Source organism: Miniopterus natalensis, chromosome 1 (genome assembly GCF_054644295.1).
Source record: "Miniopterus natalensis isolate mMinNat1 chromosome 1, mMinNat1.hap1, whole genome shotgun sequence".
In the NCBI taxonomy this organism is placed as follows: Eukaryota; Metazoa; Chordata; class Mammalia; order Chiroptera; family Miniopteridae; genus Miniopterus; species Miniopterus natalensis.
The window spans coordinates 52,026,515-52,050,658 of record NC_142081.1 but is presented as its reverse complement, the minus strand read 5'-3'; the positions used below and the strand labels follow the sequence as shown (position 1 = coordinate 52,050,658).

The 24,144-nt window shown below is 43.7% G+C and overlaps 1 protein-coding gene across 1 annotated transcript in view; it reads right to left on the bottom strand.

The window, feature by feature from the left end:
* The window catches only part of TIPE3 (TNF alpha induced protein 8 like 3), a 37,615-nt gene that overhangs the window by 5,096 nt on the left and 8,375 nt on the right, over positions 1 to 24,144 (bottom strand). The gene's annotated exons all lie outside the window — the stretch shown is intronic.

Sequence of the window (24,144 nt, the reverse complement as noted above, 5' to 3'; positions counted from 1 at the left end):
GAAACAAAATAGAGAAACATGTGAAATAGCCCCAACTGGCACAAGTGACGACAGCTGGGGGAAGCTCTGTGGGCTCAGAAGGTGGACTCGAATGTGGATGGCTACAATGTCAGGAGGTGGTTTCTAAAGGCACAGAAACAGGCCAGTAATTTCCCCCAAATCACAAAGGCCCTCATCAGTTTTCAGTATCTCTCTTGCTTAAATGTGTTATTTCCTACAAAGGGACTTGGGCATAAGTTCTTTGGTGAGGTCCCAGGAGGGTCACAGGTATAGCATCTCTGAAGCCCTAAGATCAATAATCATCAAAATCACGTGGGAAGCTTTGGGAAAATCAAAGACCAACAACAGCTAATAAACAGATTTCCAGCCTCTACCTTAGTCTGTGAGTGTTAACATCTTTAGGAGTTGGACCAGTAATCACAAGCTCCCTAAGCGATTCTCACATGCTGGATGTAGGACAGCTGCTCACGACGTGCCCAACTCGGATCCTTTAGAATTCTAGTCCTATTAGATGCTCCTGGAAGGAAGACTCTGTGGTCATCCAAGTGAGTTTGTAGATGACTATATATTGTGAGTGGCTTTTGACAATTCGCCATACCAGGTAGCTTATTAAAGGCCTTGAGAAGGTCCACAGTAAAGATAGCTGTGTAATTTTACTTAGCCTACCACTTCTCAGACTTACTGGACCCTAGAATATGAACACACACACACACACACACACACACACACACACAGATCCCTACAACAATATCTGATGGTACACATTGTGGGAAATGTGGGGAAAGGATTGATAGAACTAACCTCAAGACATCACTCTAGTCAACTTTTCCAACTCCCAGGGATCTGTGGGGGAGGGGTGGGGAGACACTGCTGTATCCAACACACTTGCATGAGTCCATGATTTAAGGAGCGGGTGTGCACTGAGGGAGAGCTGGGAGGGGCAGTCCTATTCAAAACACTCTTTGCACATGGAAATCTTGGGCTTGTTTCCTACCATCCACCCTTGTGTCTCAGCTTTCTGCAGGGTGACCACATTGGTGACACCCCCCTGTCCCCCCCTGCCGCAGGCTGAGAGGAAGAGTGTAAGTTTCAGGAGCTAAGGTCAGGAGTGCAGCTGGGACATCTGGGGAGACAGGCCTAACCAGTGGGCAGGTTTGTTTTGTGGAAACATCACCAGATCTAGGATAGGTCTTGGCAAAAACTGTCCTCTTATTCCTGTGTGCAAGGCTTAAGAAGGCTCTTTTAGCCAGGGATGATTCTCTTAGCCATATTTGAACAAAAGTTCCCATTCCCCAGCCATAAAAAGTAAAGGATTGTTTACAGTACCTCAGAATCTCTGAGAATACAGATTGAAAACATGATTATGCAGCTACCGTATATCTCACCTGAGTGACACAATGAGACAAGACGGATGAAGCTGCAAAATTCATTCTTGTAGGAAAAAACAGGGGCTTCCTTAAACCAAGGCTGATGGCGGAGCTCAAGCGAAAGAATCATGAAGTCAGTGCTCCGAGAATAAGCCCCCTTAGAACATTTACAGGGACAGGATGAGCACGGGGACTACGTAGGGAGAATGACACAATAATAGCCGTGCAACTAGTTTGGCGGGAGAAAGCAACCATAATTTAAGTGGATCCTTCGCAGCGTGGAAAAGTGCTGGGGCCCGTCTGAGTCGATGTTTCTATAAATGATGCTCAGCTATAGTACAAGCGACGTATGTTTTTACGTTTCTAGAAAACACTAAGCTCTCCCAGATGGTGAAATGCCAGGCTGGTAGTGACAAGCAGCAGGAAGCTGGGTGAGTGGGCAGGGAAGAGGCAGATGAGCTTCGGCAGGGTAAGAACAAGGTAACGCAGTCTGGGAGAAATAAACGACGGTGAGGAAAGAGGACGGTCTCTGAGCCGACAGCCGCAGCCCCGAAAAGAGCTCTGAGCATCACCCCAGGAACTGCCTGGTAGAGAGGGGTTGGGGGACAGGCTCAACTCTTCTCTCCACACTCGCAGGACGAGGGAACTTTCCTACCTCTGGTTAAGGTATGGGAGACTTGTATATGAGTACGGATACCTGTGTCAAAATTATAAAATTGGAAATTATCTGTATTAGCCAGTATGCACTCACATATTATCACTGTTTCTGTCAACAGCTTAAGGTGATGGCAAGGAAGAGAGTTAGCTAAAGGTGTTTCATAGAAGTTGGGAGTGGAGTTAGTACCTAGAGAAAAAAATCTGAGGTGCTTAACAAGCACCATCCATCAAAGCATGAGACCCAGAGTACAAGGAAGGTGGGAAGGGAGCTCCCAGGGCACGGGGCGGGGCAGGGAAGACCCTGGGCAGGGGGTGGTCTGTGGTAGTTCAAGTTTCTGGCACTCAATCACTTACATTTAGGGGTTAGAAGAAAAGTTCCAGCAAGCCTCCTAGAGATGGAGCAGCCTCACAAATGACTTTGAATTTGAACTTTCATGATGGGCATCCATCCTTCTGCTTAGCTGCACATGCTCTCAGAGAAGCTGATGGAACCAGTCCTGTCCCTCAGGGCCCATCCTTCGCTACTGATAACGGGCCAGGAGCCCGTGGTGAGACCGGCACCCTCTCCCCTCCCTTCCTGCTTTTGTGCTGTTCTCTGCGTGAATGGAGAGGAAGGGGGGTTGACTGAGGGGGTAAGGTGGTTTGCAGGATGGCATATCCATGACAATGATAAAACACCTTCTAGAGGAGACATTGCCTCTACTTTAGTTCTTGGTTGTCCCTTTGCAGCTGTGGGAACAAAACTACCAAGGAACAATTAAGTAGTGTTTTGAAATGCAAACCTAACACAGTTATGGTTTCCAGAAAAACTGAGTTGTTGCATATCCAGTGGAGTCAAAATGGAAAACATTTTCCTTGTGTAAGTGTGGTTTGTATACTGCTGGAATAGTAAAGAAAAAACACAGCGCCCATAGAGGTACAAGGAAGTGAAATGATCAAGGGACCTCTGAGTTAGGGACATGCCAAAACCTTCATCCTTCCCCATCCTGCCGAAATGATCAAAGCCAAGAAGCTCATGAAAAAATGCCTTTTGTTGGTCTAATCCCTTTCATACTTGAATGAGATGGCACTTTTAAGGCATTAAGAAAGGTATTTTGGGATACTTTAAAAGGCATCACAGTAAAATGTAGATGGATGGCCTGGGAGGGTTAGGAAATGGATTTTTTTGACTGAGGGTTAATCCAGCACATCCTTGAGCCCTTCTTAGGTCTGGCCCCTCCCCTACCTTCCAAGACAGCCACCTGCCTGGAGGACATATCCCCAGTGCTCATCCTTGCTGCTGAGAAGACCTGAGGTCCCCAAATTTCCACCACTTGCAATAAGAAGCAAGCAGCTCTGGGTCCTGTGGATGGGGTCACCCAGACTGGAGGGCAGCAGCCTCTACCCGGCACCACTGGTGTGTGTGTGTAATGAAAACATTAGAATCTCTAGTCTGTTTCCTTGTTCTCTAATGGGATAATTAAGTTTTTCTAATATTTAACATATAGGCTGACCCTAGGACCTCGAGTAGGCAGTTAGACAGACATGGGCGGAGTAGAAACAATAAGCCAGGTACGGAAGGTCACCAAGATGGAAAGCCCTAGGTGCCTAGAAACCGGCAAAACTGGGAGGGCAAGTATTGTAGGGTGGGACTTCACCCCCAGGGTGACCTTTCCTCCCCTGGCATGTCGCTAGTCGTGCGGCAGGTCCCCTTAGAGGAGGAACAAGGGGGCGGGAGAATAGCCTCATGGGAGATGCCCATACAGGCCCTTGCATGACCACTTCCTTAAGCAGTAAGCCCTCAGGACAAAGGTTCTGACCCACATAAAATAATCTTAGGAACAAAGCCTCTGCTCTGTTGACCACAGAGGCAGAGTTTTGATCAAACTAGGGATAACATCTAGGCCTCAGTTGTGTTTCAGCTCCAGGCCCAGAAAAGCAGCAAAACCAGATGAAACAGGCTGACATCAGGACCAGCTGCAATGACTGATGACTCCCTACCTTAGCGTTGATCAATCAGTAGAGACAATGACCCTGAAAGGACACACTTGGAAAAGCTGATGAATATTCTATAGAGATCCTCCCCTGAGACCTCCCCTAAAATCCTTGCTGCTGGAGACGGATAAAACCCCTTAAGGCTAAGGACCCAGCAAGTGCATGCACACTCTCTGTGTGAATATGCCCGTGCCTTTCCCCACCCCCCTCTTTCTTCAGGCGCCTCTCTCTCTAGAGCACACCCATGCCTTTCCTCCTCCTTTCTTCCCTCAAGGCGTGCACCTTTGCTTTCCTTCTCCTATGCTCCAAGGGCCCTTCTTTTGCCTCAGTAACTGGTTTCCTGAGTCACTTCTACCCCTGTGGCTTTCTAAGTAATCTTTTGCTTGTATTTGAGTTCCTTGGCTCTGAATTCTTTTCGTAGCTGAACTCAAGGACTGAGGTCTAACATCTGGTGCCTTTTGCCATCAGCAGACTCTCTAGTGTGTGGTATTCTAAAGGAAGTTTGTTTGTTCCCTTTCAACAATTTTGATTTATTTCAGCATATGTGTATGTGTGCTTGGTTAAACAGACTCACTGATTACATTACTTAGTTCTAACTAAACTAACCCTCACAAAATGTATCAGTGATTTTAAAAGATTCCTGCAAGAAACACAACTGAGAACTGAAGGCAATATGCTAATCATGCCAGCACAAGTGGACACCAAGAAAATGGCAGAGCTGATGTTTATCCTCATGGCAAGAGCTTTTCTGCACCCCAATTACAAGGTAAAAGTAATGATCTAATCAGGTTTGACAAGAAATGGGCCATAAAAATTTCAAAAATTCTAATGATTTGAAATACAGATTTCAAACACTTTTACTTGCCTTGAGATATCCCCCAAGGCAGTAGAAAGTCATGGCAATTAGCAAGACAGTTAAATGCATGGAGATTCTGATCTTGGCTTGTCCTGTGGATGATGGAGACAGGCAATGAGACACAGCAGACTGTTTGCAAAGAGGGATGAGTCAAGGATGACGCTGGTGCTTCTCCTGGCTTGGGAGATGGGTGGGGTGGGGACCATTAAGGCACCACCAAAGGCAACAGGCATCTAGGAGCAAGGGGGGGAGGAGAAATCCAGTCCTGAGCACGCTGAGTTTGGGGGGCGCTAGGGAGCATCTGGGCCACATGAGGCTGTGCAATAGGCACCTCCAACTCAACTTGTCCTACCCTGAGCTTCCCATTGCCCCATCCAAACCCTGCCCCGTTCCATAAAGGCAAGACATGGTGAAAAGACCCATCTTTCCTAAATAATTAGTCAAATAGGGATCCGGAGGGATAAAGAGGTTCTTCCTTTAAAATGCAAATACCTATTTTGATGGTGAAAGTGTAGTTTCTGTTTACAGCTTGCTGGGCATCACTGTAGATCACTGTAGACAGAGCCACACTGTATCCTTCCCAGGCATTTTCTCTCCCCTGTGTGGTCCACCACCAAACCACTCCTTTCCCCCCACCAAGAGAATGAAATATTTAAAATAAGGGTTGGAAGTGAAAGGCAGGCTTGGGTACAGAAGGAGTGGGGTGGAGGGTGGAAGGAGAAAGGACTGCATTGCCAGAGACAACCAAATGCTGAGGAGGGGGTGTCGTATGAGCCAGTCTTCACTCCCTTTGCCACGTGGCCAGTTGTCCCTCCCCCAGCTTGGGTTTGGGTGCTCCTGAAATTTAGCGTTTAGCTCAGGCCTGGAAGCTTTGCCCTTGGTGGGTGGTCGGTCCTAGAGATTCATTCATCCAGTGGTCTGGAGTGAGTGTTTTGGGGGACCAGGCATGATGAAATTTCTTGGCTGTATTGGATGTTTTAGGGTGCTGAGCAAGGACATACAAAAGCAATAAGAGAAACAGGGTGCTTATAGGAAAGCAGATTCAGATCATTGCAATACCTTGCATTAGATAATTACATGTTAAAGCAGCATCTGACCATCTTCAAGATGAAGACCAAGTTTTTTTCATTTCAAAAATAAATTCCCAGGCTTTGAAATAACTTATAGTTTCAGGTGAAGTGAAGAACTAACCACAGGGTCAGCTGTAAGACCTTCTAGCTCAGTATCTCATCTAGTCCTAGTTTCCTCCCAATCCACCCATCATGAGCACTGAGGAATCTGTAACTCAACTAATAATGATCACATCAGAGATAATGTTAACTACTGAGCACAGACTCTGTGTTTGGGGTAGTGTATACCATGTATTTGATCCTCACAAGAATTCTGCAAGAGAGGGACTTTAAGTCCCATTTTATAGACAAGGAAACCGAGGCATAGCAGATTTAAGTAAGCCACTCAAAGCTATGAGGCTAGTAAGTAGCAGAGCTGTAGTTCAAATCAACTCCAGACAAAGCCTGCAATCTTTGCCTTCATGCAGCTGCTTTCAGAAAATTGTCCTTGGCTCCCTGATGACTGATTTCTCACTTATTTGAAACATTAGATAGGCTTCAATGAAATCCCCATCTAACAAGGAGATTTAGATTTCATCTTTTTTTAAAAAAATACAAAAAAAGCCAGTCTTGTTATACAATAGAACAACACCACATATTCATCAAGATACATGAAGCTTTCATTTTTAAAGGGAATTTTATATATTTCAACAGAGGTACATACTGATTTTGGTTTTCATATTGACTTTACAGCCAGGTCTGAAAAGTGAATGAGTGATCATTTTACTTATTAGAGCTAACTGTGAAGTCCTGGGGCAGGGGGGTGAATCATCTCCAACTCAACAGGTTAATTTAGAGATCTGAGAGTTATTTTTGTCTCACTGCAGTAGAAGAGCAACCATCACTAAAAACATCTACTTACACTATTTCTTTAAACAACCCTTATTCACTCTTCCCCCACTCTCTTTGGTATCTAACAAATAACTAGTGTCTCTCTCAATGGTAAGTCACATTCAGGCATAACAGTAACAAAGTCCACCTATGTGTGCACAGTAACTCATCATATCCTTGCCGCAGCTTTATGAGTAGGCATCACCATCATCACCATCACCATCACCATCACCATCATCACCATCAGCAGCAGCAGCATTATCAACAGCATTTACATCCAAGGAAACCACAGCAAAGAGACATTATGTAGTTTGCTAAAGCTCCCAGTTCAGAGCTGGGTCAGACCCAGGCAGGCTGCCCCAGAGTCCTGTGCTTCATTCAACCCGCCACACTGAACAGCCGCTCATGAGGCGATACATTAAATGCTTTTTAAATTATTGCCCACTTTAAGATGGAGATTGAGCAGGTGTTTTTCCTCAGAAGAATTAATTTTTTAAAAACCATGATGCATTCCAAATATATAGACAAAACAGAATATAACAAACTCTACTTGAGTGGCCATGACCCAGGTGGGACAAATCTTAACATTTTGTCCTCGGAGACAGAGAGTGAGGTAAAGCCCTCTTTGTTTTCAGCTCCCTCTCTTTCCCGTCTATCTCCCCAGATCCAAGCTGATGTGTCTTTGTCTCATCTATGTTTTTATACCTTTACCCATGCGTATGCAGTATCGACATTATATTGTTCAGACTGTTTTTAAACTTCAGATAAAGGTGTCATACTACAGATTCTTCTGCAACTCTTCAATCAATATCATGCTTTCAAGATCCATCTAATTTAGTCATTAAGTTACTTATATGAATGTGCTATATATCCACATTTCCTGTTGATGGACATTTAAGCTCTTTCCACTTTCTGCAAGCAAAGCAAAAAAGTGCACAGGCGAGTCTCTTTGTGCACACATACAATGGTACCTAGAATGTGACTGCCAGGTCCTGTCCCCGAGGCTGCCAATAGCTTTCTAGAGAGATTGCACTGATTTTCACTCCCAGCAGCAGCGTGTGACTTCCTGTGGTTCCACTTCCTCAACAACACTTCCAATAGTCCACCTTTCAGTTTTTTGCCAATCTGATAAGTACAAAATGGTATCTTGAATTAATATAAGTTTCTTTGATTGCTACTGAGATTCAGTATATTTTCTGTATATAGTGAACATTCAGGTCTTTCATCTGTGAATTGCTCCTTCATGGAGTTGACTCATTTTTTTTCTCCCTGTTCTCTTATATGTCCTTTTCTGGACAATTTGTGGGAGCTTTTAATATATTATGGATTCTAATCCTCTGCTGATCGCACTCTCTCCTCCCCATCTGTAGCATTATCCTTTAACTTGCTATATGGAGATGAAATATTTTAACATAGTCACATTTATCAATCTTTTCCTTTATGGTTAGTGGTTTTCGTATGGTGTTTTAAAAAATCCTTTGCTGCCAGGAGGCGATAACTGAGTCTTACATATTTCCCCAAAGTTTTAAAGTTTTGCTTTTCACATTTGGGTCTTTAGTCCATCTGGAATTTATTTGTGTGTATTGTATGAGGTACCTTTTTCTCCTCACAATTTATTCATTTTATTGAACAGTTCATCCTTCTGCTGCTGATCTGTGAGGCCACCTCTTTCTTATCAAGTTTAAATATCGCAAGGGTCTGAGATTTTTACTCTGTTCCACTGAGCAACATCTGCTTCAGTACCAGCACCACACTGTCTTAATTACTAGAAAAATGACTGCAACTCCTAATAAATCTCGATAGGCTATAGGGAAGTTCTCCCCATTTTATTCTTCTTAGAAACTGCCTTGACCATTCTTGCCTTTACTCTTCCATATGGATTTTAGGATCGTTTGACAAAATGCAATGAATACCCTGTATTACTCTGAAGTAAACTGGAATCTTTATGTTAAGCTTTCCATCCAACATGATATATCTCTTCATTTAGTCAGATCTTCTTCTGTGTCCTTCAATAATGTTTTGTAGTTATTTCCATAAAGCTATTGCCTTATTGCACTGCTGGGAACCTTCAGTACAATGCTGAAAAGTAAGGGTGTTATTTGGCATCCCCGTCTGGTTCCTGACTTTAACAGAATTGTTTCTAAAATCTTCCCACCACATGTGACGTCTGCTGTGGGTTTTTGATGGATATCCCTTATCAAGTTAAGGAATCTTTCTTCTGATCCTGTTTTGCTAAGGCTTTGTTTTGTTTCAAGGTAGACATGTGTATCTAATTTTATCAAACACTTTCTTTGTACCTATTGAGATGATCATATGGTTTATCCTTAATATGCAAATTTAACCAATTATTAAAAGACCCTTTGACTAAAGTCATTGTTGCTTTCCCAAGATAAGCCATACTTGGTCATGATGCTTACGTATTTAATATACTGAAGAATTCTATTAGTAAATATTGTATTTAGAATTTTGCAAATATGCTCAAAGGTGAGATTGGTCTATAACTTTTTCCTAGTACAGTCCTTGTCTGATTTTGATGTCAGAGTAAACTATCCTCATAAAATGGATCTGGCAGCTCTCTTTTTCTATTCTCTGAGACTGTGTAAGATGAAGGTTAACTATTTTCTGAAGGTTTAGTAAAACTTGTCCATAAAGCCACTTGTGACTAGTGTGTATTTTGAGAGCAGATAATCAATTTCTTTAATATTTATTCATGTGTGGAAGAGCAATAATTCCCTAAAACAACAAAAAGTTACATTTAAAAAAATTTAACAATTATTTAAAACTCTCTAGCTTTTCTTTTCTTTCCCTAAAGCATCCACAAAGTAGGCACGCTCTCTGAATCGTAGGTCATTCTCAGGAATAAAATGATAAACACCATCCACTGGCATAATTTTCAATACTATCTGTTTTATTTTGAGAAGGAAGACTGAGGAGCTATTTCTCAAAATATTTTTTTCTTCAATCATTTTATGACAAAAAATGACACATGAGCACTGAGAAAATTCAGAAAAGACAGATGAGTTAAAAGAAAAAAAATGGGTCCGCAATCCCAGCATGCATCATGTTAGTACGTCTGTATTTTTCCGAACATTCTCCCAGGCATATGCACTTTAATATTCACAGACATGGGATCAATGAACACTCTTTTCTAATCAGTAGAAAGGAACAAATAACCCAGCATCGGGGGGGAAAAGCTGTCCAAAGGTGTCTACTGGCACATAGCAGGATTCCCTTTTAATGCCCCTTCCTGAACCAGGAGGTGGCAGGAGACATGAGGAGCCCCACAAACAGACCCCCCGGCTCTGCCCACCCCATCCCAGCCCTTCCACAGAAGCCTGTTTGTCCCATGTCGGAGGACATGCTGAAGTCGGGAACCAAGGGTCAGCTCACCCCATCTCAAGGATGGCTCCGACCTAGCCCGACTAGCTGAAGACAGCACCGAACTACCAGAAAGAAGTCGGCTCTCCCGGAGGGCGCTGCCCCGGCCCCACTGCCCTGGCCCTCAGTGCCTACCGCTGAGTCCCCTGGCCAGGGAGAAGAGGCAGAGGGACAGCCTGTGTGTCCCAGCTGGGGGCCTCCTCCCACGGTGAGGCCCTGGCAACCCTCACACCCAGCACAGTGCTTTTCCCACGCTGCACTTTGAGTGGCGTTGAGTTCTTACAGGGCTGATGCTCAGAGGACTTGTGTGTCCTCACCCTTAGGGCGGTGTCCGCCATGTAGACGTTATTCAATAAGTGTGTGTTGAATGAGTGATTGAATGAATGATTTAGCGTGTTCTTTCTCATTCATTAAGGCCCAGATTCTATCTGTTCAGCGTGCACGAGGTCCACCCCTCGTCTTTCACACAGAGCCGCCTGCCGGGCCCAGTTGGGCTGCCTGTCTGCCCCCCTGGGGCATCAGATGCGTCACTCACCACACCCTCAGTGTTCAGTTCCAACAGGAACCCTCTCTCCACGGCAGCAGCCCCCATCCCTCCTGCCACCCCCAGAGCCTCCCCATTCACGCTCACCAGCTATTTTAATACTCAGGAGCTGTTGGGGATCAGAATAGCACAGGCCACATCTGTCTCTCTGCTGTTAGCTTTCAAACTGTTCACTACAGGAGGCGCCCAAAAACCCAGGCTCAGGCCACCAGACTGCTAACAAGGACAGCAGCAGGAGGCCGAATTCGAGCTGGGGGAGGATGCCAACTTGGTAATACGTGAAATTAATAAACAGATCGATGCAATAAAAATGTCAGTCTTTGGAATTCTTTGATTTTTGGAGTGTAGATATGAAACCTAAAATGTTAAAAAAAACAGGCAACAAAATGGAACAAATTCTGGTCTATATTGGAAAAAATAAAATATGGCCTGAGACAGTGTATACTTTAGCTTAAAGAACGAAGGCTCTTAGAAGGTGCTGGAATTAGATAAATAGAGTAATGCATTAACTTTCAACTTAAAAAAAGAAGATAAATGGCCAGCTGCACTAGAGAGGTCGGAACACACGAGGGAGAAGCAAGCAGAAGGTACTTCTGGATGGGAGACAGTTTGGCAGACAGCGCCACGCCTTGCTCAGTGTTCTGCTCAACTTCTTTCAGTGCAATATCAATTTTGTACAATGACATTTTTGGATTTCAGTCAATCTGAAAGTGGAACAGCAGGAACGGAACACGTAATATATCACTTATAATACCCCTTACGCATATTCTGTCGTAACTGTTGTTTTGTTCATGGATTTGAGATCTGAGACATGAATCAAGCCACATTTTGGATATCCACTGGTGTCCCAGTCAATATCTAGCCCGGTCTGCAGATGGGATTCGGGCAAACTCGAGGTCTGAGGCTGGGCTCCTAAGCTCGGTGGTGACTCCTGCTCTGACGGAAGGGGGTCCTATTCACATCACTAAAGAAGAGCCAAACAGGCTGTGGGGACCTGCCTTCCTGGAAGTTACCCAGAAATGTGTCTTTCTCTGAGGCTTCCTTTCTAAATTATACTTTCCCCATACTTGTCTCAAAGGCAGTAAATATCTCCAAATAAAATCATTTACACTTCATGGTAATATAAGACAGTGCCACCAAAAGTTTTCAAATCAAGTCACCAGGTATGGTCACTCCAAGATGCTGACAGTGGCTGTCCTGTGGAGTCAGGATGCCAGCACTGTGGCCACGGAGTCCCTCCCCAAATACAGGGGAAATTCCAAATACGGGGGAATGGGGGAGCCGATCCCTGGTACCCCCGTCTCTAGCCATCGAGGAGGCAGCAGGGCGTGGAGGGGGGAGGCGCCCTGCACCTGCCCTGCTGCCCCGTGGTGCCCTCAGCGTGAGACGTGGGCTAAGCCCTCACCTTCCCGGTTTCTGTTAAATGAGGGAACTGAACTAGATGACTCTAATTTCTTTTATAGTCTCAGTGTAATAGTAACCTCTTCGAAGTTAGAAAACAAGTATTTAAATCCATAAAGAAAACAGCCCTGGGCACATATGAGATGTGAGCCAACAGATTATCAGCGTTGCTTCCTCGCTTGGATTCCTCTCCATCCACGTAGCTCTCCCCTGGCTCTGCAACTGCGGGGCTTCAGCAGTGCGGTGGCTCCTGCCTCTCTCTCCTTCTGACAAACCCGGGGCACTGACCCTGGAGCCTCTAGCTCTCTTCTTCTGGGGCTTCCCTCCAAAATGCCTCTCCCTCCCCTGATCTCGCTGGCCCCCGCCTCCTCTGTCAGAGGACAGCCTGTGCTCGCCACAGAGCAGGCAGTCAGCAAGCTCTCCCCATGCCTCTCTGGGCTGGTCTCCTGCCTGCAGACCAAGTGCAGGCCGCCAGCCCAACAGGCGGCCCTGTGCTGACACACCAGGTACAGAAGTCATGCCTGAAATCTCAGGGCCTCACATCCCTGTTGTCCCACCTCTGCCCCAAAGAGAAAGCACCTCTGAGGACCTTTCCTCGGTCTTGCCCATTTTGCTCTGCAGCTTCGCAGATCCAAGTGCCCCTCTTGCCCTCCCTCCCTCCTTCTTTGACCCCTCCTTCTATCCAGAACAAACTCTCCACATGGCCTGTTCTGGCACCTCCCACCTGGCTATACTTGTTTGTTCACTGCAAGTTCCAGGAGAGGGGGACCTGGATTGCCCTATCAACAACCGTGTTATCCCTGGCACATAGTAGGAGATCAATAATAAATTTAAACCTCAAAAAACACAACAGCCCAGGAAGTGATGTCATGGGGGATAGGACAGGGTTTCCTAGAGGAGAGTTGGTAGGAAGAGACCTGAGGAAGGATGACCGGGGTAGGACAGAGGAGCTGAAGTCTCCTTCCCTGACTTCACTCCAAACTCAGTGGCAAATGCTCTCACCAAGGTCGCCCAGTGGTCTTCTAGTTGTCCCTGAGGAGTGTTTAGAAACATGAAAGGCCATTTTCAGGATGTGAGTGGAGGGTTCTACAGGTTATTAGTGGGTGGGGCCCGCTATGCTAACTATTCTGCAACATGCTAACTACTCTGTAACGCCAGTGGCCCCTGAAACACACCTCAGCGCTCGGCTTACCTGGCCCCTGTAGCGTGGGGCCTGTCGGTCTCTGCTTCCCCGACCAACCCACCCTGTGGTCCTTCTCAGCCTCTCCAGGGCTCCTTCTCCTCTCTATGCCTGAAGTCCAGTGTTCTCTGGGTTTACTCAGAGACCTCTTCTCTCCTGCCACACACTCTCCCTGAGTGAGATGTCACCCCTTGTTCAGGTGCTGATCCCTTCCTGTTATGTCCCCAGCTCAGGAGTCTTTCCTGAGGCTCAGTCCCATATATATTCCTGCTTATCAGACCCATCTACCTAAATTCCCACAGACCCATCCCCCTCCACATGTTCAAAACCTCACTCATCTCCTTTCTCCAAACCCCCGCAGCCCTCCTCCTTGTATTATAAGTGGCCCCACTGCCTGCCAAGTGTCCAGACAAGAACCTGGGGGCCATCCTTGCCTTCTTTCTCTCCCTTACCCCCCACATTTAATGGGGCATCAGACTGTCGACTGAGCTTCCTTAGTGTCTTCAAATGCATCTGCCTTTCTCTGCCTCACTGACACCACCTTAAAACAGACCCTCTTCATTTCTCACCCGAACGATAGTCCATCTCATCACTCCTCTCTCTACTCCAGCTTCCATTCTGTTTTCCACTGGCTGAGAGCTGGCTTTGATGATGCTACTCCTCTAGTACACATTGGCTTTTCTATATTTGCCTTTCTGTATTTAAATTACATACTGACACTGTTAGTTCCTGATTTTATTTGCTTTTAACTTCCTATTATGAAAGGTGAGAATTTAACTCTCCATTTATTTCTCCTCCCACCTTCCTATTTGGTTCTATTTTCATATTTGGTTACATCAAACTTCCTATAATTTGGATCCATTCAGAGCTGAGTCATGGATGTTCCATCACTTCCCCGACTGCACTTCCTTTAGCATTCATTTCGTTTTCCTGGAGTTAAACACCACCTTGTTTTTGTTTTGGTTAGTTTCCTATCTCTCTGGCACTAATTCGCTCCCAAAGTTCCCAGCAGAATATAAAGTTCTCAATAGTTTCAAACTCATCAGCTAATGGGCCACTTCACCTTGGGGACGCCCCTGGGAGTGCTCTGCCCTGGCTCAAGTCTGTGTGCGCTTCCCTCTAGGCCTGCTCGGGGCTGTCCTCCCAGCTCCCCCTGCATCCTGCACCCCTTCTCCTGTGCCCACCTCCTGCCTCGGCTCTCATGGCTCCCTCCTTCTTACTTATTCGTTTCAGTGGAACCCTTTGTCTAGAACAGGTGCTAGCAAACCACCTGAAGGGGCTAGAGAATAAAGGGGCAAAAGGCAAAACAAATCGAGGTACTTATATAACTATTTAAAATGTAACCATTAAAAAAAGTAAAAATGCTCTTAGCTTGTGGGTTATAAAAAATAGGTAGCAGGCTGGACTTGGCCTGGGGCCTCAGTTGGCCGACTCCTGATCCAGCAGCTCCCTAAGGACGGGAACATGGCAATGTAATTTTTTTGAGATCTAACATGTCCTACAATGACTTTATTCCCCCCGCACACTTGACTTTTGCTTTGACTGGATTCAGAAATCATTCACCTTAGAGAATTCCAAATCATCGTGCCACTGTTGTTTAGCTCTTGCTGTTGCTATTTAGAAAACTAATATATTCCTAAGGGCCTGGTTTTTCTCTCTGGAAACTTTTCCGATCTCTGATTCATGACCAGTCCTCAATCTTGGAGTTTCCACTGCGTTAGTCTCGCTATTGCCCAGGAGGGCTTGTGGGGTGAGTAGGGGGCCAAAGGCAGAGGAAACGGAGAGGAGCACCTGGGTCCGAGGGGCTGCAAGGAAGGGGAGCCTCAAGGGTGAGGCTGAGATCTGATACCAGGGAGAGAGGGTGGAAGGGGAGACATCAGGAGAAGGACTTGCTCCTGGGTGAGAGGTCAGTCAGCCCCTGCTGGAGAGCCAGCATTTCTAAGTTTCAGCCTCTTTAAGGTTAAGAAGAACTACCTTCCAGGTGGAAAGGCCCAAGAAGGTGAGCATAGCCGTGATGGCAGACCTGCTGCAGCCCAGTGACTCTCAAGAGAATGGGCCTGTCCTTCGGCCCTCTGCCCGTCTGGCTTCCCCGCCACAGGACCCAACTTCCTGATGACCTGACTGGCTGCCCTTTGTCCTTGCCTGGTCTCCCTCCTGCCTGTATGACAGTCTCGGTTCCTAATTACCATCAACCTTCACCATCTTCAGGCTTTGCTTAGACTTCATTGAGTTATGACAATCTGACAGAGCTATTTTTATGTGGAGAGGTTTGTTTTTTAACACATTGAAACAAACAAAAACCCAAGGATGGCTGGAAGCCAACTTCTTCACCCCACCCATGAGCCTCAGCCTATCACTGACCTCCCTCCTGGGGTGAAAAGAAAGCCTAGGGTGGGGGTGTTTGGGGACAGCTCTCTGGACACAACTCCTGGGTGCTTTACCACACACTTGCTGGTCTCAGGATGTACCATCCATCATTCTCAGCATAAACCCTGCTTTCTCTAAGAATTCACTCCTGTTTCCATCGTTCTGCCTTTCATCGTCTCTGATTTCTCCTTTAAAAATCACAGTGGTCATATTCACGCACTTGCAATTAATAGGGAGATATGGCTGCTTAATAAGGGAATTGATACTGCTTTCCACTTGAAAATTAAGAAAGTGATTTTTTTAATGGGAGGAGGAACTTTTCTAGAAGGGTGAAAATACATAGTCAATATATATTTTTATATCTGGAAAGGGGTAACAATCATTTTTCATAATATATATGAAGAAAGTAAAAATACACAACATCTTGGGTGATGGGAATGCCAATCATTAAGGGTGGCTGGAGCTAATTTAAAACTAGGCTTAAACTCTGATACATGTGAATCTAAAGGGCAAGTACTTCTATTTCCTACAACCTTCCTGCCTGGGCAACCCCTATTTGATGGACTGGAGTAGAGCAGGGCGGAGATAGGGAGGCAGTAAAGAACATTGAGGTCATGACATCTCTTACTTTCAGCTCTAAGATGCATAAGAAATCCTCAATTAAATTTCTAATTCCTTCAGGAATAGATACACATTATACTTAATTTCACACAACTCCTCAGTTATGGATTTCTTTGGAATGACAGACCAATGTGGGTGACGGCAGAGCAATACCTCCTAAAAGCTAATAAAATCCTGTCATAACAGCATTTTAAGTGCCCCTGTCTTTTCTCTAATAAAAACACAAAATCAATGTGTAAATGAAAAGGTGGAAAGTGAAAGTCACTCATATTTAAGATGGGGATCAGGGGCAGAGAAACGGCCCTGGAGGGAGTGCAGGTTAGGGATGCCGGCTGCACACAGTGCTGGTCAGCAAGCAGCAGCAAGGCCACGTTCAAGTGACAAAATGGCTTTGTCAGCAAGCTCCCTAGCAGGTTCCTTTGGTCTACAAGGCTCTGGTGCCCATAGGCCTCAGATCTATAAGCTCATTACCTGCCCTGTCTATACTTCCTCTTTGTGGCTGGGTGGGCTCAGAAGGGAGGGTGTGATGGGGCAGAGGCACTAGAGAGGGGGTGAGCGGAAGCTGGGGCAATGAATGAGCAGGAAGGCGGCTGAGGAGAGAAGCCTGGATTGCGCCCCCAACAGGCCGCTGGGAGGAGCCCAGGGCAGGCACCCATGGAGGACTGTCTGCAGGGGAGGGGTTCATGGGGAACTGAGGGAAGAATGAGTTTCAAGAAGAAGATGGAGGGACCTGGACAAAAGTGCAAAAGAGTCAGAAGGATGAGCAGTGGACTAGGCCACTCAATGTCACTTGGGTGCTGCTTTTAAAATAACATTTCCCATTGAAAGTTCCACATACAGATTGAGGAAAAATCTGGAAGGAAAGTACAAAGAAGGAAATTAAAATTACCTATAAATTTATCATACAGAGTGGTTAATTCTATTCCAGCATTAAAAATTAAAACGATGCCCGGCCGGGCGTGGCTCAGTGGTTGAGCGTCGACCTAGGATCCAGTCAATCAGGGGTCGATTCCGGGTCAGGGCACATGCCCCGGTTTCGGGATTGATCCCCAGTCGGGGGCGTGCAGGAGGCAGCTGATCAATGACTCTCTCATCGTTGATGTTTCTATCTCTCGCTCTCCTTCTCCTTTCCTCTCTCTGAAATCAATAAAGATATATTTTTTTAAAAATTTAAAAAGAAAAAAGCTTATGTATGTGAATGCACAACAGTTTCCTCTCCTCTATATAAAAATGGATGTGTGTATAGGTGTGTATGAGTAAATACATATATAATACGTGTATATACACATGTACATATTATCAAGCATTCTTTATACGTGCATAACAATGCAAACATTTCCCTGTATCGTTATGTGGTTCATGGGTCAACACTCAGCCACTGAGAGTTACTAAAAAGAAATTTATTCACATCCTCCCGCTCTGACAACCATCGGCCTGGCCTGTTCCCTCTCTACATGGGTGGTTTCCGTTTTGCTTGTTTATTCATTTGGTTTTTTTTTAGATTCCAGAGAAGTGAAATCACACAGTATGTATCTTTCTCTGACTTATTCACTTAGCATACTCTCTCGATCCATCCATGTTTTCTCAAATGGCAAGATTTCGTTCTTCTTAATGCTGAATAATAATCCATTATTATGGACTCCTTTATCAGTTCATCTACTGAAGGACATCTAAGTTGCTTCCATATCTTGGCTATTACGAGTATGCTGCAATGAACACGGGTTCATAGAAACTTTTCGAATTAGTGGTTTTCTTTTCTTTGGATAAATACCCAGTAGAGGAATTGCTGGATCATACTGCAGCTCTGTTTTTAGTTTTCTGAGGAACTGCCATAGTGTTTTCCATAGTGGCTACACTAATTTACAATCCCACCAACAGTGTTTGAGGGTTCCCTTTTCTCCACATTCTTGCCAACACGTTATTTGCTGATTTATTGATGAAAGCCATTTTGACAGGTGTGAGGTGATATCTCATTGTGGTTTTAATTTGCATTTCCCTGATGATTAGTGATGATAAGCATATTTTAATATGTGTGTTGGCCATCTGTATGTCCTCTCTGGAGAAATGTCTATTGAAGTCATCTGCCCACTTTTAAATTGGATTTAGTGTTATTGTTTTTTGGTGTTAAGTTGTATGAGTTTCTTACATATTTTGGATATTAACCCCTTATCGGATGTCTCATTTGTGAATCCTTTCCCTCATTCAATAGGCTGTATCTTTGTTTTGTTGATGGTTTCCTTCACTGTGCAAAACTTTTTAGTTTGATGTAGCCCATGTGCTTTTTTCTTTTGTGGCCCTTGCCCAAGCAGAAATATCCAAAAAGATACTATTAAAAGCAGTGTCAAAACGTTTACTGCCTATGTTTTCTTCTAAGAGGTTTATGGTTTCAGGTCTTACATTTAAGTCTTTAATCCATTTTGAGTTAATTTTTGTATATAGTGTAAAATAAGTGATCCAATTTCATTCTTTTGCATGTATCTGTCCAGTTTTCTCAACACCACTTATTGAATAAACTGTCTTTGCCCCATTGTATATCCTTGCCTCCTTTGTTGCAGTTGAATTGACCATATACATGAGATTTTATTTCTGGGATCTCTATTCTATTCCATAGATCAATACATTTATCTTTATGCTGGTACCATATTGTTTTGATTATTGTGGCTTTGTAGTATAGTTTGATGGCAGAGCATGGTACCTCCTATTTTGTTCTTTCTCAAGATTTCTTTGGCTATTTGGGGTCTTTTTGGCTTCACATAAATTCTAAAACTAGTTGTTCTAATTCTGAGAAAAACATCATTCGTATTTTAATAGGTATTACACTGAATCTGTATATTGCTTTAGGTAGTAAGAATATTTTAATAATATTAATGCTTCCAATCCATGAACTAGGTATATCCTTCCATTTATTTGTATCTTCTTCAATTTCTTTCTTCAATGTCTTATAATTTTCAAAGTATAGGTCTTTAACCTCTTTGGTTAAATTTGTTTTTAGATATTTTATGCTCTTTGATGCAATTGTAAATGGCACTGTTTTCTTAATTTCTCCTTTTCATTTGTTATTGGCGCAAAGAAATGCAACAAATTTCTATATATTAATTCTGTATCTCACAACTTTACTGAATTGTTATTAGCTCTAATAGTGTGTGTGTGTGTGTGTGTGTGTGTGTGTGTGTGTGTGTGTGGTCTTTAGGGTTTTCTATATATATCTGCAAATAATGAGAGTTGTACTTCTTCTTTTCCAATTTGGATGCCTTTTCTTTCTTTTTCTTGTCTGCTGTGGCTAGGAATTCCAATACTATGCTGAATAGAAGTGGTGATAGTAGGCATACTTGTCTTGTTCCTGACCTTACAGGAAAGGCTTTCCGCTTTTTACCAGTGAGTATGATGTCAGTAGTGGGTTTGTCATACCTTTATTATGTTGAGATATGTTCCTTCTATGCACACTTTGTTGAGAGTTTTTATCATAAAAGGATTTTGAATTTTGTCAAATGATTTTTCTGCATCTATTGAGGTGATAATATGGTTTTTATTCTTTTATTTTGTTAATGTGATGTATCATGTTGATTGACTTATAAATGTTCAGCCATCCTTGCAACTCTGGGATGGATCCCACTTGGTCATGGTGTATAACCCTTTTAATGTATTGTTGAATCTGGTTTGCTAATATTTTGTCGAGAATTTCTGCATCTATGCTCATCAAGGATATTGGCCCATAATTTTCTTTTTTGTAATGTTTTTTGTCTGGTTTGGGTATCAGACTAATGCTGGCTTCATAGAATGGGTTTGAAAGCATTCCTTCCTCTTCAATTTTCTGTAATAGTTTAAGATGGATAGGTATTAATTCTTTGAATGGTAGAATTAACTTGTGAAGCTGTCTGGTCTTGGACTTTTATTTGTTGGAAGCTTTTTTTTTACTACTACTTCGATTTCATTGCTATTACTAAATCTGGTTAGATTTTGTATTTCTTCCTGCTCTGTCTTGCAAGGTTATATAATTATAGAAATTTATCCATTTCTTTTAGATTGTCACATTTATTGGCATATAATTGTAGTATTCTTCAATGAGTCTTTGTATTTCTGTGGTGTTGGTTGTAACTTCTCTTTCATTTATGATTTTATTTATTTGGGTTCTCTCTCCTTTCTTCTTGATACATTTGGCTAAAGATTTGTCAATTTTATTTATTTGTTGTCAGTTTTACTTATCATGTTTCATTCTTGCTTCCTTCAAGATTGTCCCTTTCTCTTTAAATTTCGCCATTTTAATTATAATAAATCTTCGTGTGGGTCTCTTTGGATTCATCTTGTTTGGAACTCTATGCTTCCTAGAGCTGGATGTCTGTTTTCTTTCCCAGGTTAGGGAAGTTTTCAGCTATTATTTCTTTAAATAAAGTTTCTGTTCCTTTTTCTCTTCTTTCTCCTTCTGAGACCCCTGGAATGCAAAGGTTTAAGTGCTTGATGTTATTTCCAGAGGTCCCTTTAAACTGTCCTTGTTTTTTCTTTTTTAAATTTTTTCTTTGTGCTGTTCTGATTGGTTGATTTCCACTAGTCTGTCTTCCAAACCTTTGATCTGTTCTTCTGTGTTACCAAATCTGCTGTTGATTCTTTCTAATGTGTTTTTCATTTGTTATTGTATTCTTTAGGTCTGCTTGGTTCTTAATTATACTTTCTCTTTGTTGAAGCTCTCTCTAAGTTTCTTTGCTCCACTCTCAAGTTTGGTCAGCATCCTTAGGACCATTTCTTTAAATTCTTTATCAGGCAAATTAGTTAACTCCATTTTCCTTGGGGTTTTTTGGTTATTTTTCCCCATGGAGATTTTTCTAGCACCTTCATCTGAGAGATACTCTTCTATCTTTTCATTTTGTTTGACTTTCTGTGCTTGTTTATATGAATTAGACAAAATAGCTCTCTCTCACAGTTTCAAAAAAGTGGCCTTATGTAGAACTGGCCTCTGTGTTAGCTGTGTGTACTGGATGGTTTCAGCAGGCTGCTAGGAGCCCAGTGGGTATCTTTCGTTTTCTTTTAAAATATATCTTTATTGATTTCAGAGAGAGGAAAGGAGAGGGAGAGAGAGAGATAGAAACATCAATGATGAGAGAGTCATTGATCGGCTGCCTCCTACACGCCTCCGACCGGGGATCGAGCCCGCAACCCGGGCATATGCCCTGACCGGGAATCTAACCCGGATCCCCTGGATGCTAGGTCGACACTCAACTGCTGAGCCACACCTGGCAGGGCCGAGTGGGTGTCTTGGGCATCAGAGGCACTGGCCTACTGAGCCAGAGTGGCTCTGGGTAGAGAGGCCAGATTCATGTAGCAATGCCTCATTGATCCTGCTTGGTCCCTTTGTTTGGGGCCAAAATGGTCTCTGGGATAAATTCTGGAAACTCACTGCAGTGACCTTGCTGATTGGCCAGAGCCCACCCTATGGAGGTGGAGGGAGATACAAACAATGCTCCTCACCAGCCCCTCCAACCCCAAAGAGTTCCCACAGTCCTTCAAGAACTCCTATGGCTCCCCAGCCTTCTCTGTACAGTCTCTCTCTGGTTTGTTATACAGAAAGTGGTCCCATGTAGAGGTAACCAGAGTGTAGGCAATATGTGGCCAGGTGGTTTAGGGAAGCCTTAGAGCCGGGCATGGGCTTACCGCCCCTGGGGCACTAGCCTGCTGGCTGGAGCAGCTGGAACAGGGAGGCCAGGCTCCCCATTGTTCCCACTTGCTCCAGAGGAAAAAGCTCCAGGCAATGTAGCTGGGACGAATAGTGGTGACTTGCAGGTAGGCCAAAACACCTGAATCTAAGTAAACAATGGGACTCATGGGCTCCTCCGCTTCCAGCCTTCCCCATTCTGTCTCTCTCGCCTGTTTGTTGTCAGAAACTGTTCATTCAGCTCTCAGTTGTCTTACAGGAGTAACTGCTCTCTTTTTCAGTTTGCTCATGGGAAGGGGAAGCTCATGGGATGGGGAGAGTTCCTGTTTCCCTGTGCTGTGGTTATCTTGGACTTCCTCTCACTGAATATTTAAATTGTTTAGGTTGCAAATTTATGTTTGTTTCTGTCCCCCTTTTGGGGAGGGGGGTGCAGTTTTAAATAGTGAAAATCCACTACTTACTCTGTGATTTTGTATTTCTTCCAGGCTCAGTCTTGAAAGGTTATATACTTCTAGAAATTTATACATTTCTAATAGATTTGGTAATTTAATATTTCTGAATCTGTTTCTTCATCTGTAAGCTGAGAATAAGAATATTTGCTTTATCTGTGCCCTGTTTTTGCTATGAGATCATGTGTATGGAATATTTCATTATTCTTATGACTTCACAACTACTTAACTTCGAATGACTTGGTGGCTCTTGAGGCCACTGGAAGATCTGGGAAAAGGTGAAGGAAAGGTTATTGTCTGGTGTTTCCTGGACAGTAAGGAGGAGAAGCACAGAGGCTTCTGAAATGCAGGATTCTTGCTCTGGAGAGAAGACTAGGCCAGGCCACAGCTTTGGGAATCTTTAGCTTTGGGCTGTAAGAATAGGCGATCTCTTCCAAATGAAGGTGTATTGTCAGAGAAAAAGGCCAAGAGCTCGGCCTTAGGAGAAACGGGTAGGAAAAATAGTGCGGGATGCAGGAGAAGCAATTGAGGACGGGAACAGGGAAACTAGTATTATATACAGAGAAGGCAACAGGAAAAAAAATTCAGGTTTATATGCATATATGCATAACCCATGGGCACAACACAATAGTGTGATGAAGACCTAGGGGGGTACACAGGGGTGGGTAGGGTGGGGTGGAGGGGGTCAGTGGGGAAAAAAGGGTCATCTGTAATACTTTCAACAATAAAGATAAATTTTTTAAAAAGAAAGATAATTCAGGTTTAATTCCCATTAGATACTGCTCTGGGCTCTCTAAAAGTTGACTCTATATTAACTTAGTTCTGTCTGCCTTGTTTGACTGAGACTGAATCACTGAATTATGTAGTTAAATCCTAAGGGGAGAGAGGCCAACAGATGAACAAATTTCCTTGTTTCCTTACAAAAATAAAAAATCAGTCTAAACAAAGATAAAACATGATTGGAGAACCAGAGGCCAACAAACCTATTCCTGAAGCTGGTAGCTATTAAACTCAAAGTAAATTAACCTTTGCAATTAATTGTCACTGGGCATCTGTAAAATCTACCAAATACCTCTAGGGTATTAAAAAAAATAAAAAAGTAAAAATCTTCTGAGTTCTCCACGTAGGGCAATTCCTGAGTGACAAAGAAGAGTGGGGCGGGCACAAGAGAAGGGCCTGGTGTGGGCTTGTAGTGGTCTGACCTCCGGACAGATGGTGCCCAGGAGGGAGAAGCCTCAGAAGAGAAAAAAGAGGTGACAGGCAGCAAGAACACGGTGGAAGGTGTTGGAAGGAAACAGAGCAGGGGTCCTTTTGATATCCTGACACCCAGTATAACTGTTCCTTTTAAAAAAAGTATATATGTCTTGGGAGAAGGATAGAGGAACCAGAGGATCTGGCTTCCAGTTCTGGTTCTGGCACTGCCTGGCAGAGTAGCCAGATGTTCTTAGTGTCCCCAAACATTTCAGAAAGGGGCCTCTGATTCTCTTATAAAGTTCCCTGCCTCCCCAAATAAAGCTCTCTAGCATCCTTTTCCAAACTGCTTTTGGACTACACTCATTCCTTTGGGAAAACATCTATTCTTAGGGCTTAATCTACTTTTCTTTGTATTATTTTCACATATTCTACTAAGAGCTTGCATTCTTTTCTTTTTTATTTTTTTAATCCTTACCCGAGGATATGCTTTTTGGAGAGAGTGGAAGGGAGAGAGAGAGAGGAAAAAAAACATCGATGTGAGAGAGACACATCAATCGGATGCCTCCCACACA